At 36.2% G+C, this 13,367-nt stretch overlaps 1 protein-coding gene across 4 annotated transcripts in view; it reads right to left on the minus strand.

The window, feature by feature from the left end:
• The window catches only part of PACRG (PARK2 coregulated), a 227,030-nt gene that overhangs the window by 36,279 nt on the left and 177,384 nt on the right, over positions 1 to 13,367 (minus strand). The window lies entirely within an intron of this gene.

The raw sequence follows: 13,367 nt of genomic DNA on the forward strand, positions 1-13,367 counted from the left end.
GTAATTTCTTGCAGGCACAGAGGAACTTTCTCAGAACTATGTTTACTATAAATTGGGCTATAGCTCAAGTCCTGTTGTATCACTGGTCCCTCTGGGAGGGATTGTGCAGCCTAAGACAGAAATCTTATGAAAATTATCTGGGTGTCATTGCAATTCCACAATATGATTAAATTAAAAAAACCCCAACACACACACACACACAAAACAAACAAAAAAACCCCCAAAAACGAACCCACCAAACCAACCAACCAAACAAAACCCAAACCCCCATAATTAATTATCTCCCAAATCAACTTTTTATGTTTGTAAGGTACAGGAACAAAATAGAATTCTATTCTATACTGCTGGCAAATATGGATGTCCAGTTAGGTGGACATCGCAGTACACTTGAAGCTGCACATCTTCAAGCCAGTGTACTTCTCTGCAACTTTTGGCACAATTTTTACATGAACACATAGTCCTGTCTTCGAAGATGTCTCAGCAGACAGAAAAGAAAGTGGGAGGAACGAGGGAAATAAGGAAGAAGAGGGCATGGAAGGCTGACTATTACAAGATAGTGACAGAGAAGATAGGTTGCCTTTCTGAGAAGGAAAAGCAGCAGCCAGGACTGGAAAATAATGAACAGAACTTTAAAAGCTCATATGCCAGCTCATGCTTCAGTGATTTTCTCCATAACAATGCATTCTGAACATTTTAAAGGCTGAAAGTATAGCTGGCAGTAAAGATGAGACACAGTCCACTTCAGAGAGAACTTGGCTGATTTTTATACATTGGCTACTGTACAGTTGAAAAGCTGAGTTATTGTTAGCCCTGGTATCTGCACTAGCTTTCAAAGGAAAGTGCAGGTTGATGTTTATGCCCTGTGGCAAAATCTGGCTTACTCCATCATAGTTTAGAGGTCTGATCTTTTTTCCTGGACTTCCTGTGATTAATTTTCATACTTTAATTTTAATGTGGTATTGCAACTCTGATTCCAATTATAGTCAGGCTTAGCTATGTCTTTATCATAACTAGAAAATGTCTCTGTTGTTATTTCTTGTCTGCAGGGCTTCTGGACTTCTGACTCTCCTGAGGACAAACAAATTTAGGACTTCTGCATAGGTGCATCTAAAAAGATATCAAAGCATAGTATATGACTAAAACAAAGTCTGAGCTACACTGACTCCAGGCACAAGCAAGTGCAAATATGCCAAGCCTTGCTGCCAACTCTAAAAGAGGTGAGTGATATTCAATCAGCTTCTCCCAAAGTAAATAGAGAACACTCAGATAAAGCTAATAAACACACCAGATCACAGTAATGAATCTCTTGCTAAGGACAAGAAGCAGTATGGCACAAAACCCCCAAGATTTGACAAATTCACATTAATTAGTTTTGACACGAGCCTAGAATCCTTAGAAAAGCATAGGTGGGCCTATAGTCTCAATAGTGTAAATAATGCTATTTATTAGTCTTTATGTGTTTTACTGGAGTTTCACTTATGGTTCAGCATCTCCATTGTGTATAGTCCTACAGACACAGGTAAAAAAAAACATTCCATGTCAAAGAGCAAATAGATATGTGGTAGATAGTAAGTAAAAGCCTAAATGTTCACCATGGATGCATACATCACTTAAATGTAAAAGTACTGACATAAGAGACAATGCTGATTCCTATCATAGTGTTACTTCAAATTGACTTTGCATTAAGTTTTATATAGATCACAGCCAGTCTTTTTAAACCCTCACCATTATACAGTTTACTTCCGTTTTGATTTTGAATTTAATTCAGTATCATGTTTTATTGATACAGTCTTGTCACAACGAAAGGCTGACTTATAAAACTAAGATCATTCTGAATTTTAGAGTATCCTCAAAAACTTTCCCAGAATCTGTTGCATTATTTGGGTTTTGTTCCATTTGCTATTATTTTTAATTGTTTTGCATTATTGAGAGTCAGCTGCAGTAACAAAACTCTTTGATGCTGATAGGTGCTAAGCTCTTACTGATGTCAGCAGGAGATACATGGGATCAGCACTCCTCAGGTTTCACCCTACAGTCTTCCTTGGGTTGACAAATATAGCCACAGCCTGTGGGAGGAGGAACCTTTGCAAATCTCTGAAGTTTCAAATATTACAGCAATTACAGTCTTTAGTACTTAACAGAGCTCACTTCTCTGAAGAAGATCAAAATTGAAATTATGGCTTTGTAATAAGCTTCATATTTGGAGCTTTGGAGCTCAAACAAATTCTTCGGTACTATAAAAACAAACTGCTAATACCAGCCTACAGTGTTAAGAGAAATTATCTTTATACCATCCATCATCAGAGAATTTTTCCCAAAATCTAACATGAAAGATGTGTAAACACTAACTTCAACAGTTGTTCTCTAAAATGTTTAGGATATTTTTTTTATCTTGCAGATCTCTTCGAACCAAAATAAAATTTAATTAAACAAAACCTCCATTTGCTTTAAATAAACAAACAAACAAACAAACAAACAAACAAACAAATAAATATTGTGTTTTATTCATTTATTAAAATAATAGTATAATTTTGATGAATAAATGCAGTAACTTTGACAATAACATAAAGTATTGTCTCTTGCTTGGTATGACACTGAAATCTCTTGGTTTTGCTCACGCACAAAGTTGTAATTTTATCATTTATTATATTTTTTCATTTTCTTGTTCTTCGTGGAGAAAAAAAAAAGTTATAATGACCAACAAAACTACCACCTCAACCCAGGCATTGTAAGTATTACTTTCTGGAGCCAATTGTTGATGGAGATGCCTGTGACCAAATGTTTGGAAAATGGTATCGTGTTCCAGGATATTGTATAATGATGCTTAAGGTTCTTGAGTTTTGACTAGACATCATATTCTGAAGCACTGACAAAAGTATGTTCTGCTCCTCTCACAGGCCTAGGCTTCAAATGTGCTCCATTCTTGATGATTTTCTGGTTACACAGCAGTCCTCAGACAGCCATTTAAACTTTCCTTTAAAGCATATTTAGCATTATGTCCCCTGATAAATGGGTTTATTTCCTATTAATGGGTTCTATAAAGATCACACTGGCTTGTTAAAGGCGAAATCTTCCCCTTTTAGCATCTAAGTAGGATGCTTCTTTATAGAAATATTATAATACAAGTAAGAATAGAGAAGGGACTGTTTAGTTGTTCAGATCTCAGTGGTGTAACTTGTCCTCTACTAAGTTTTCCAAAGTTTATCTCCTCTAGTTTTGGAAGTCCTAGGTGACTGTTCCTTCAGTCAAACTGAAAGACCAGAACAGCAAGGAGTATTTCCCTAATTTCAGTCTCGTGTATTCTTTTTTAAATTTCATCCCTTCACTCATCATTATAGCCCCATGGTATCAATCTTTTCTTGATGTGTATGAAATTCAAATATTTGTAAGATGAAGTCTTGCCTTTTCAAAAGTATTCATATAATCTTTCTTCATGTATAAGTTCCTACATCTTCTAAGGATTTTAATTGGTTTTTTTTAGGTAGCCTGTACTCAAAAAGTTTGTGTTTTATTCTGGTGACCTGAAGTCAAGAAATATTCCAAAAAATAGTGACACCAGATGCATACCTGAGGGACTATGGCTTTCTTAGCTCTTTAAAGGCTTCGTCTATACAAGCTGAATCAGCGATTTTTGTCCTCTACAGTATATTGAAAATTATTTATTGTCCACCATCACCCTGGTTTGTTTTGTCATTGCTGGGTTTTAGACTGTTCCCCACTGTCACTAATTGCAGAAAGGCAGCTGGATAGAAATGAAAACATGTAAAACTGCAACAACTTTCCTTCTGTTTTCAAATCTGAAGGGCACTACTGGAGCTGAAAAAATGAATAATACCACTCTGGGACTGTGTGAATACAGTACCAGAAGATGCACTACTTCAGTGCATTTCCATAGCTGTTTCTATAGGCCAGCATCTGAATAAGCCCTAACTAAACTATTGCTGCCTTTCCCAAGATGCGTGCAGCACATAACAGCAGATATGCCAACTGTTCTTTCTCCGAAATGTCACCTTTTTACTACTGCCATGGTACAGTGACTGCTGGCAGTGCAGCAAAACAAAATTTGCACTCTGTGCTGGTTGGGGTAACTTGGTCTGATACGCACTGCAAACTGTAATTGAAAATGAGTATCTCACATCCTGAATTTCACATTATCTACTGCCCAGCATTAAATAAGTGATGTGTCTCTTCAATCTTATGTGGCTCCTTGCAAGAGGCTATTTTTATTACTAAAGATCACCAATGTAAAAAAATATTATTGGCTCAGATCTATTGTACTTGTGTCAGAATTAGTCATCAACAAATCATGCAGGCAGAAATGGAGTTATAGAATCATGTATCCAGAGAACTAGCTCTGTATCTGACCATCTATGTGTTTTACAGGGCTATGTAGAATGTGGTATTTAGCTATGAACAGAAGTCAAATTGGACAATATACTTGTGCTTTTTGCCCTAAAGAATCACACTGAGGCATGGCCTTGCTTCCAGTATAACAAAAAAACGTTAATTTTAGTGTGAGGTATCTTTAAAAAGAGCAACATAAAATAATCAGTTGTACACACTGAAAGGGTGTAGCTTGATCAACAGGAGACAATGCCAAGAAACTATGAGAAGCGCAGATCAAAGATAAGAACGGAAATCATAGCAGATAAAGGAAACTACAAAAATATTTTCAAAATAGCTCATAGATATTGAACTGAGGAAACTGCAGTTTCTGAATGGTTTCTTTAATTCTGAACAATAGAATAAAAGCATTTAGAACCCAGCAATCAGAGTTGGTTAACCACAACTTTCATTTACCAACATTGTAATGACTTAATTAACAGAACAGTGACAAAGGCAGCTTAGTTTCTGGTTTTGACAAAATATTGGACTTTAAACTTCAGTTTTGGTCATCCAGAAACAAGCTATATATTTTACTGAATTCACTGAATAGATTCTGGTGAAACATTTTAGTACAGCATAAACTGCACAGTGAAAGGGATGCCCCCTTTCTTCAAACATGCTCAGAAAGGAAAGGGAAAGGCTATCATAATCCTGAGAGCATGGTTTTATGCAAGTGAACAGGCCCTAATTCTTCAAGCTAAGCTTGTATACAAATGTTTGGAAAACACTCTTTAAAAACTCATTTTCATTAGACATTATGTTTATGATGCTTATATATGAGAATAGTTTTACGATTGCTTATCTTTTCAAACAACTTCATTCTAAATTACAGAATTCAATTTTTCTCTCTGTGGAAGCAGAGGACGTTCCTAATCTAGTATAGAAAGCACCTGAAAATGCACCTCTTGTGAATACATCTATCCAAGTCAAAGAGCTTCAATTTCTTCCTGTACTGAGCTAAAGAATTGGAGATCTTATGGTAAAGAATCTATATAGAAATATAATCTAATAGTACATGAAAAAACCCCAAAACACACATGCAAAGAACAAATCCTAATATTCCCCATCAGTACCTGAAACCTAAACCAAGAGAACTGTTAGTTATAATCCCCACCACTGCTTTGATCTGACTCCCTGCATGACCCCATGAGCCAGCACTGAGAATGTGGCTGGAATGAATAGCTGGTGTCTGGGACAGAGGGCAGGTGGTAGTAAAGGACTTCCCTTTTTGGAAACAGCCCATATTTATGCTAGATATTAACTATTGGGTAACCGCAAACCTATTTATAAAATGGACACAACTAGCCCATAAAATCCTTCTGCAGCTGACCTGATCACTGCTGTGTACAGCACAGATTCATTGTCTGTGTTCACTAAAAACACATGTGACCCTACAGGATTACTTGAAGAAAGAAATAGAATAAAAGTTTGATGCTATGAGCCATTTAGAAGAAAAAAAATCGTAGTACTTTACAGTGATATTAAAACCGCAAGTGACAATGACAAGGAATTCAGACTATGTCTAATGTTTTTCAAAGCTTTTTCTGGTGCTTTGACAAAAGACACTGTAATACCAGGTTACCCCATAGTATTGAAACTTCTGAAAATAATAGCAGAAGCTGTAATTGCTTTACTGAAGGAGTAAAAGGGAAAGATATTCATGAAGAACTCTCTTTGCTATTAAATCTATTTTAGTTTTCTTTCTTGAAAATATCCTTTCCTGACAAGCACAACATAAAGATGCCTGCAATGCTTTGAGTACCCTCTAGACAAAGTGAAGGCTGACCACTTTTCAAAATATGAAGAAAGAATCCTTAAAACTCTAGGAAAAAAAAAATGACTTGTTTGGTTGTTCCTTATCCCAGAAACAAGACGTTCTACTTTTAAAGTCCAATTTCACCTGAGAAACTCAAATGCAGAGGCACAAACTAAGATATTATAAAGCTGAAGCCTTCAATATGGCAGAACTAATTTGATAAAATGTGCTTTTTTTTTCCACTAAATTTCACAGACATTTAAACACTGACTCTGAAAGAACTTGACCACTTAAGTTTGCTAAACAAATATTGTAACTGTCCTCAGTGAAATATGCTTGACTTTACAATTAACCACATATGTAACCATGCGAAAGGGAGGCATTTTAGGGGAATTCATTAGCAGCATCTACAGTGGCAAATAAAATCACCTGGTTATATCCACACAGGGCAGCACTCAGTGATTCAGTTATATTCATCCTGATCCCAGCTGTTACCTCTCCTTGTCTCTGAACTGTGTTGCACTTCCAGCTGGCTTGGCCTTAGCTAAGACAACTCAGTGTGCTGCTGCAGTGCAGACACTTCCCAAGTGTTCACCAGCAAACAACATGGAACTTTCAGGCCAGTAGCTGTGATACTGGTAATGACTGTAGAGACCATGACTAGCACACACTAATCTGTAGATGTTTGAGCTATTCCCTCATTCGTATCTGCACACATTTATGCACACCTTATTAAGAAAGAAACTGAATCATTGAGTCCAACCCTTAGCCCAGCACAGGGAAGGGTTGTGGGTCCCTTCCAACTCAGCATATTTTGTGATTCTGTTTAATTGGAAATTAAAAACAATAACAAAAATGTCACAGTGTGTAAGTTATGTTCACTTTAACTCTGCTATCTTGACAGCTTAAATTATTTGGGTTAAATTTACTCTAGAATGAGAGGAAAAAGTCCCTTTGAAATCAGTACCTACTGTGTGCTTCTTCTTTAGACATGCATTTACCCTTCTTATAAAAACACTTTTTTCAATGATGACTATACCCTGTCCTCCTTATTTCCCAAGTAAGCCTTACTTCCAGAAATCCAGTTACTTGACAATTAAAAAAGCTTAAAATAATACATTGAAATATATGGTGAAAAAATCCTCTAATGTGAAAATGATAAAGTCAATACACTGCCATTTCTATAAACAAAAGCATATGATAAGACATTTCTGTGAGATCAATCATAGCTTTAGTATGTGATTTTTGCAAATCTATTCTGAAACGTCTTTGCAGTCAGCACCAGAAATGTTAAAATATATACTGAAGCTTTTCATGTCTAGCCCAGAACTACAAAGTACTGAAACAAATATTTTTCTGTATTTCATTGTAAATATTCATTATATTTTAGTTAGCACCAATAAGAAAACAAATCATGACAACAATAATAAAATAAGGAAGAAGAATTTTACTTCAGTGACATATAAAACCAAATGCTGTCAAAAAGTATCATTAGAAATACCTCGTCTAGTAAGAAAGAAATAATAAAAGTACAGCAACAATAAGGCGATGGAATGAAAAGAGGAGGCTCTCTTGTCATACTGTGGATTGACTGCAGAAAGCCCAAGTTAATATTTACTAACTCTAAGCACATTCAATAGCTTTAGATTTCTTTTCTTTTAGTGGGGCCACTGCTCCTGTTGTTTGAAGACAGAGCAAAGCTGTGAATAATGCCTAAGAGCAAAACTAAACCAGAAGTAAATGACTTTTTTAATGTGTGACCTTCAACCTCAATTCCAGCTCCCCAGAGGCCATCTTTGACTGCCTCTCATGTAATGCTCTCATAGGCGTCAACTGGGGATAAAGATTCTTCCACAAAGACACAGATGAAGAAACTGCTGCAGAGAAAGGTGAGCTTACAAGTCTCACTTGACACTGGTGAAGGGAAGTTAGGGCAGTGTCATTCAGAACAGCTGATTTAAATAAATGTGCTGTAGGAGCTTAACAGTGACTACAGGTAGCAAGGGTGAACTACATAGCTGGTTCACCAGTCAGTGAAAGCCTCTGCTCAGCTAAAGTAGTGCTCAAAATTAATTAACATTGGGTGTCCAACACTTGCTGGAGTATTCAAAATGCATATGTCAATGTTCTGTGTTACTGGACCCTTCTGAAGACTTGTTATGACCCAGTCCAAAAAGAAAAAAAAAAAAAAAAAAAAAAAGCCATTTTACATGGATAAATTACTGTTCCTCTCTGTATCATAATGGAGTCTGGGGGCAAAGGAAAAAAAGTCACATTTTTAATGTCTTAATGACTGATACAAACAGTGCAAGTGTTAGGGTTGCCAGGAGTTACAAAGGAACATCTCAGGGAAGAAATGAAATTAACCACTTCCCTGATAGGAGCTGAATTTTTATTAACATTTGATTCCTTTTTTGTAGAAAGATTCCCAGTCTTTTAAGGTGTATTTTGTTTGAATTGAAACTTGTTTGACATTCATTGTGATATTTCATCATAACCTAAAGTTTTTGCATGAGTTTACAATATATATAGTCATTTTTCAAGTAAAAGGTTTATATTTAAGCTTAATATAGTACCACTTTCCTCCATCCCCCTACCTCTCAAGAGTTAGAACTGAATGTTTCAATTTCACAGCTAAATATGATTTTTTAAACTTATGTTTCTTGATATGGCATACATTTTATTAATTTATTATGTCAGTTTACATCTTCGTGTCTGTGCTGTTGATTGCCTACCTCAGCACTCCTACGTTCAAATGACCTTCTCATCTGTGGCTTTTGAAAGGCATTCCTTCGCTGTTTTCACTCTGACTGATAACATTAGGTGGGTTTGCCCTTTGGTCATGAAATAGTCAACAAGGCATTTGAGATGGGTTTATTTAATGACTATATAAATACAAAAACCAAAAATTAAAAAAAATGCTAGGGACCTGATGTCCTATTAGAGCAGTGATTAGATATTTACTGGTTCACCTTCAGTTATGGAAGATAACTGAATGGATGCAGCTTTCATAACTTATCAAGATTTATAGGAGATCTCAGCATAACACAAACATGTCCATGCACACCATTCACTGATCAAAGCAAAAACTGTATACAAATAAAATGCATACCATAAAGCTGTAATTGTAAGTGCAACTGTTTAACAAAATGTTTGTATTCTAAAAGTGTGTAGCAGTCTTACATAAACTAAGTTTCCCACTGAAAGTTATTTTCCTGCTACTAACTTAATATTAGTATTATTTAAAGTTACTGAACTTCATTTATTAGAATATAAAAGAAAACTATTACCTAAAGCAATGTTAATGATTACAAACATTATCAGTTGTTCCATTAAATGCTTCATATTTCATCATTTACTACTTTCAATAAATCCACCACGACTATTGTTATAAGGGAAGGATATCAGAAGTATACAATATTTATCCCACTGCCTTATCTAGTAACTGAACCTGTAAAGTGTTTGTGTGTGAACTAAGACAGACTCTTGCTCTTACTAGCTGAAAAACCAACTTGCCTTTCACATCTGCTTCTTCTCAATAAAAGTCTTATGTCCACTAATAGAGGTTGTTTGTGTACCCTTCAAAACATTTAAAATATACTTTTTTAAATTGGAAAGGTAACATCTCTCTTTTTCATCCTCTTGCAGCACAACATACCTATTGAAGGATGGTAATTCCAGTGGTTTGACATTAAATTTTCAACAAAATAAAAAATCAAACTGTATTTTCCCATTTAAAAAAACTCCCAAACTTGAAATACTTCATTTTTATCCCATAAATCAGGGATTCACTGCATCATAAGGAGTACTTCTATGGAGGCACCTTTTCTATTTGTAAAAAATTGTCTCTGTACAGATTTATCTTAGTTCAGGAACTCCTACATACCCCAAGATGACATTAAATATAGCATAGTATATGGAAAGTTATTATGCTGTTATTATGCATTTGTCATCATAGTTATTGACTTGGTAGTATAATATTTTATTTGAAATAAGATCAATACAAAAGATCCTTGTTATCCTTTCTAGGTCGTTGACATTATTATTTTGTAATTATTTTTCTTCCCTAATCTCCCTTATGGAAGTAAAATCCAGAAAGACTTTCACTCATCTGTGTGTGTATAAAAGTCTAAGTTCACATTGAGCTGTACCAGACAAACTGAATCCTAGACTAAAATATCTGTCTTACAATTAGAGAACAAATGAAAGTTATATCTGGTTCTTCAGGAAATAGTAGATTTGACACAATACTAATTCTAGAGATAAGTTAGATTGCTAACACAAGTACAAACAGTTTGTCAGAAATTACTACTGCCTTTTAAATGGTGTTCATATTTAAAGTCATGATGTCAGGAAAAATGTAGAATGCGGAGGAAACATTGATGACTGTAAGAACAGTCATCAAAAAGAAGTTACTCCCATATGTCATTACAAAGCTAGCAGCTGTGTTGATGAAATCACAATTCCTTTTGGTGACATCCATATGGAATACAGAGCTTTGACATTACTCTTCAGTAAAAGCTACGGCCTGATTTTCTGCATGTATGAGGCAGTTGTCAATTCTACTTGATATTCTATTCCAAAATAAAAATGTTATGGGGTATATATCTACAAGAAATTCAGAGTTACATTTGGTGCAAAATATGTTGTGGTGGGCTTTGTTCCTGATGTAAAGAGAACTGTCTGAGTCAGGAAAATCATAAAGTGATTCAAGTTGGAAAGGACATGAACAGGCTTCTCATCCACGCTCCTGCTCAAAGCAGGATCAACTGTGAGATTAGATCAGGCTGCTCAGATCTTTGTTCACTTAGGTCTCGAAAAACTCCAAGAATGGAGACTCTGGAGCCCCTGTGGACAATCTCTCTAGTGCTTGCCTGACCCAAGGACAACTTCATAGAGAAGTTTACAGCAGAAACTAATCATCTCAAATTTCCACAATCTGACTTGAATTTTCTACTAATTAACTATAAGGAATGTCCTAACTTTTAGTGCTGTTGTACCCTCTCTGGGGCTTTGTTTTTTGAGTGCAAAGTCATGACAACTTTAGGAGTATATGGAGAAAGTAGTTCTGCATCATTTATACCTCTCATAGATCTCCTAATCTCTTAATCCCTTAAAGAACTCCACTTTCTGATTCTCCAAGTCTGGAAATGGCCTTTTTGGATCACAAGACGAGAAATCTGAAATTATGAGGGTACCCATTGCAGAGGGAATTTCACTGAATATAAACCACACAAATTTTCAGAACTCTGTAGCCCAGACACTGTCACTGAGAGACAGCAACAGCATATCCTTTTTCCACAATGTGAGTGAGGCAACGCCCCTACTGACGGAACCATGAAGATAAGCTGGGTGTTACGATATAGTCAATTCTTATAATCAAGGCATATAAATAAAATTATATGCAAGTCATACTAGACAGCAATAATCATTGTTTCTGACTTAATTAAGCTATATATCATTATACGACATACTCACTATAAACAATAACTGGAAAAGAAGTCACAGATGTTTCTTCCTCCCCATGAATGCCTACTGCATTTTCAAACACTAAGAAAAGTCAAGAGGAAAAATAAGGAACTGCAAAAACCAGGGAAGACTAAGAAAAAGCCAAAGATCATTTTAATATAGGATTCGAACATGGGACATAATGTGTATCAAAACAGAATCACATAGAGAAGAAGTAGCTGTACATAACCATAATTAATTGAAAATGTCATATTTCTGCCTGTCTTTATTAGCTACTTCTCGCTGTCATTTATACAAAAACAAGGTGAATAAACACCCCTTTATATTTAAGGTGAAGTTTATTTGATATCATAAAATGTTATTAGAGAATAGTAAATTAGAGAATACTAAATAAACTCCAACTGGCTATACCTATCACATGGCCTATTATTTTTCCTTAATTGTCTCACCTGTCACTACAAAAGCCAGATTACTAGAATTTCCACTTTACATTAAATTAAGCTGATGAACGTAACTGGAAGAGTCTGCCAGTAGTTCCACATACGAATGTAAAAACAGCAAAGACAACAGGATTTTAAAAAGTAGGTTATACTTGCTATTTCATGGTATATATATAGTTCACCTTAACAGCAAATGAGCTGTTAGGTGCTCAGGGCTGTAGGTGCACTAAGAGTAAGGGTTACCTGTTCAGAGTCTCAGTGCTGGCGGGGACTGCTGGACAGACCTCAGGCCACTGCCGGCTGTGGCTGTTGGTAGACCCTGTTACCAGCTCTGTCTGCCATGTTTGCATCCTGTATGGGACTGTGCTCACTGGTAAGGGTCACCAGCCTGTGCTGGGGTCACCTTTGGCTCCTGGCTTGTCCACGTCCATGGAGCTGTGCTGCTCCTGCTTCTCCCTGCCAAAAGTGCAGGTCCAAAATGAGCAAGTACTGCCAGGAGGACTGGTGTCCTTCCAGGTCACAGGAGGGCAGGGTGGAGAAGCCGGCCTGCTAGTTAATGAGCCAGAGTGAGTTTTCTGCCTCTCATCCTAAGGAGCTCTGTTGTCAACAGTAATAATATGATTTTTAAAAACAAATAATTTGGGTTCACTGACTGCTCAAGTAAAAGATTCTTCCTCAAGGCATCTTCTAGGAAACTATTTTTTTAAATGAAACTTGCAATGGTGAGGTTTTTGGTCAGTAGAAGCAGTATTTGGTGGTACAAAAACCTAAAAAAAACAACAGCAAAAAGCTAGAAAGTATGCATTTAAGAAACACCTGGATGGTGGAGTGTTTGTCATTCCACAGCTCCACCCAGCTTGACTTTAAACACCCAACATGAATTGAATTCCTTGATAACAGAGCATTCAAACCTTGACTACATAGCTCTTTCACAAGATCCGACACTGTTGCTCTTTTAGTGTCACATAGCAGTGGGACTTTCAGTGCAGAGAGGTCACAAGATGTTTTGTCATGCCTTTGGGCTGGCTTTGGGCAGGTAGGAATTCTGAGAGCTAGCCTATGCAAGCATTCTCTTCATCGCTGGCATTGCTGGAGCAGAACCCTGTGAATGTTACAGAGACTATAAATATGGCAAGAATTCAGAGACTAGACAGGCTTTTGAAGCTGCTTCAAGATTTGGATGATCATTTAAATGTTCCTGGGAAAGCTTGAAAATTACAGCAACAAATGCTTTTTCACTGGACAATCAAGGAATAGCAGACAAAATTAATTTTGTCTTTCATTTCAGAGGATCTACTGACTGCATGGCAAAACTG

Source organism: Lepidothrix coronata, unplaced genomic scaffold, assembly GCF_001604755.1.
Source record: "Lepidothrix coronata isolate B3197 unplaced genomic scaffold, Lepidothrix_coronata-1.0 Scaffold42, whole genome shotgun sequence".
Taxonomy (NCBI): domain Eukaryota; kingdom Metazoa; phylum Chordata; class Aves; order Passeriformes; family Pipridae; genus Lepidothrix; species Lepidothrix coronata.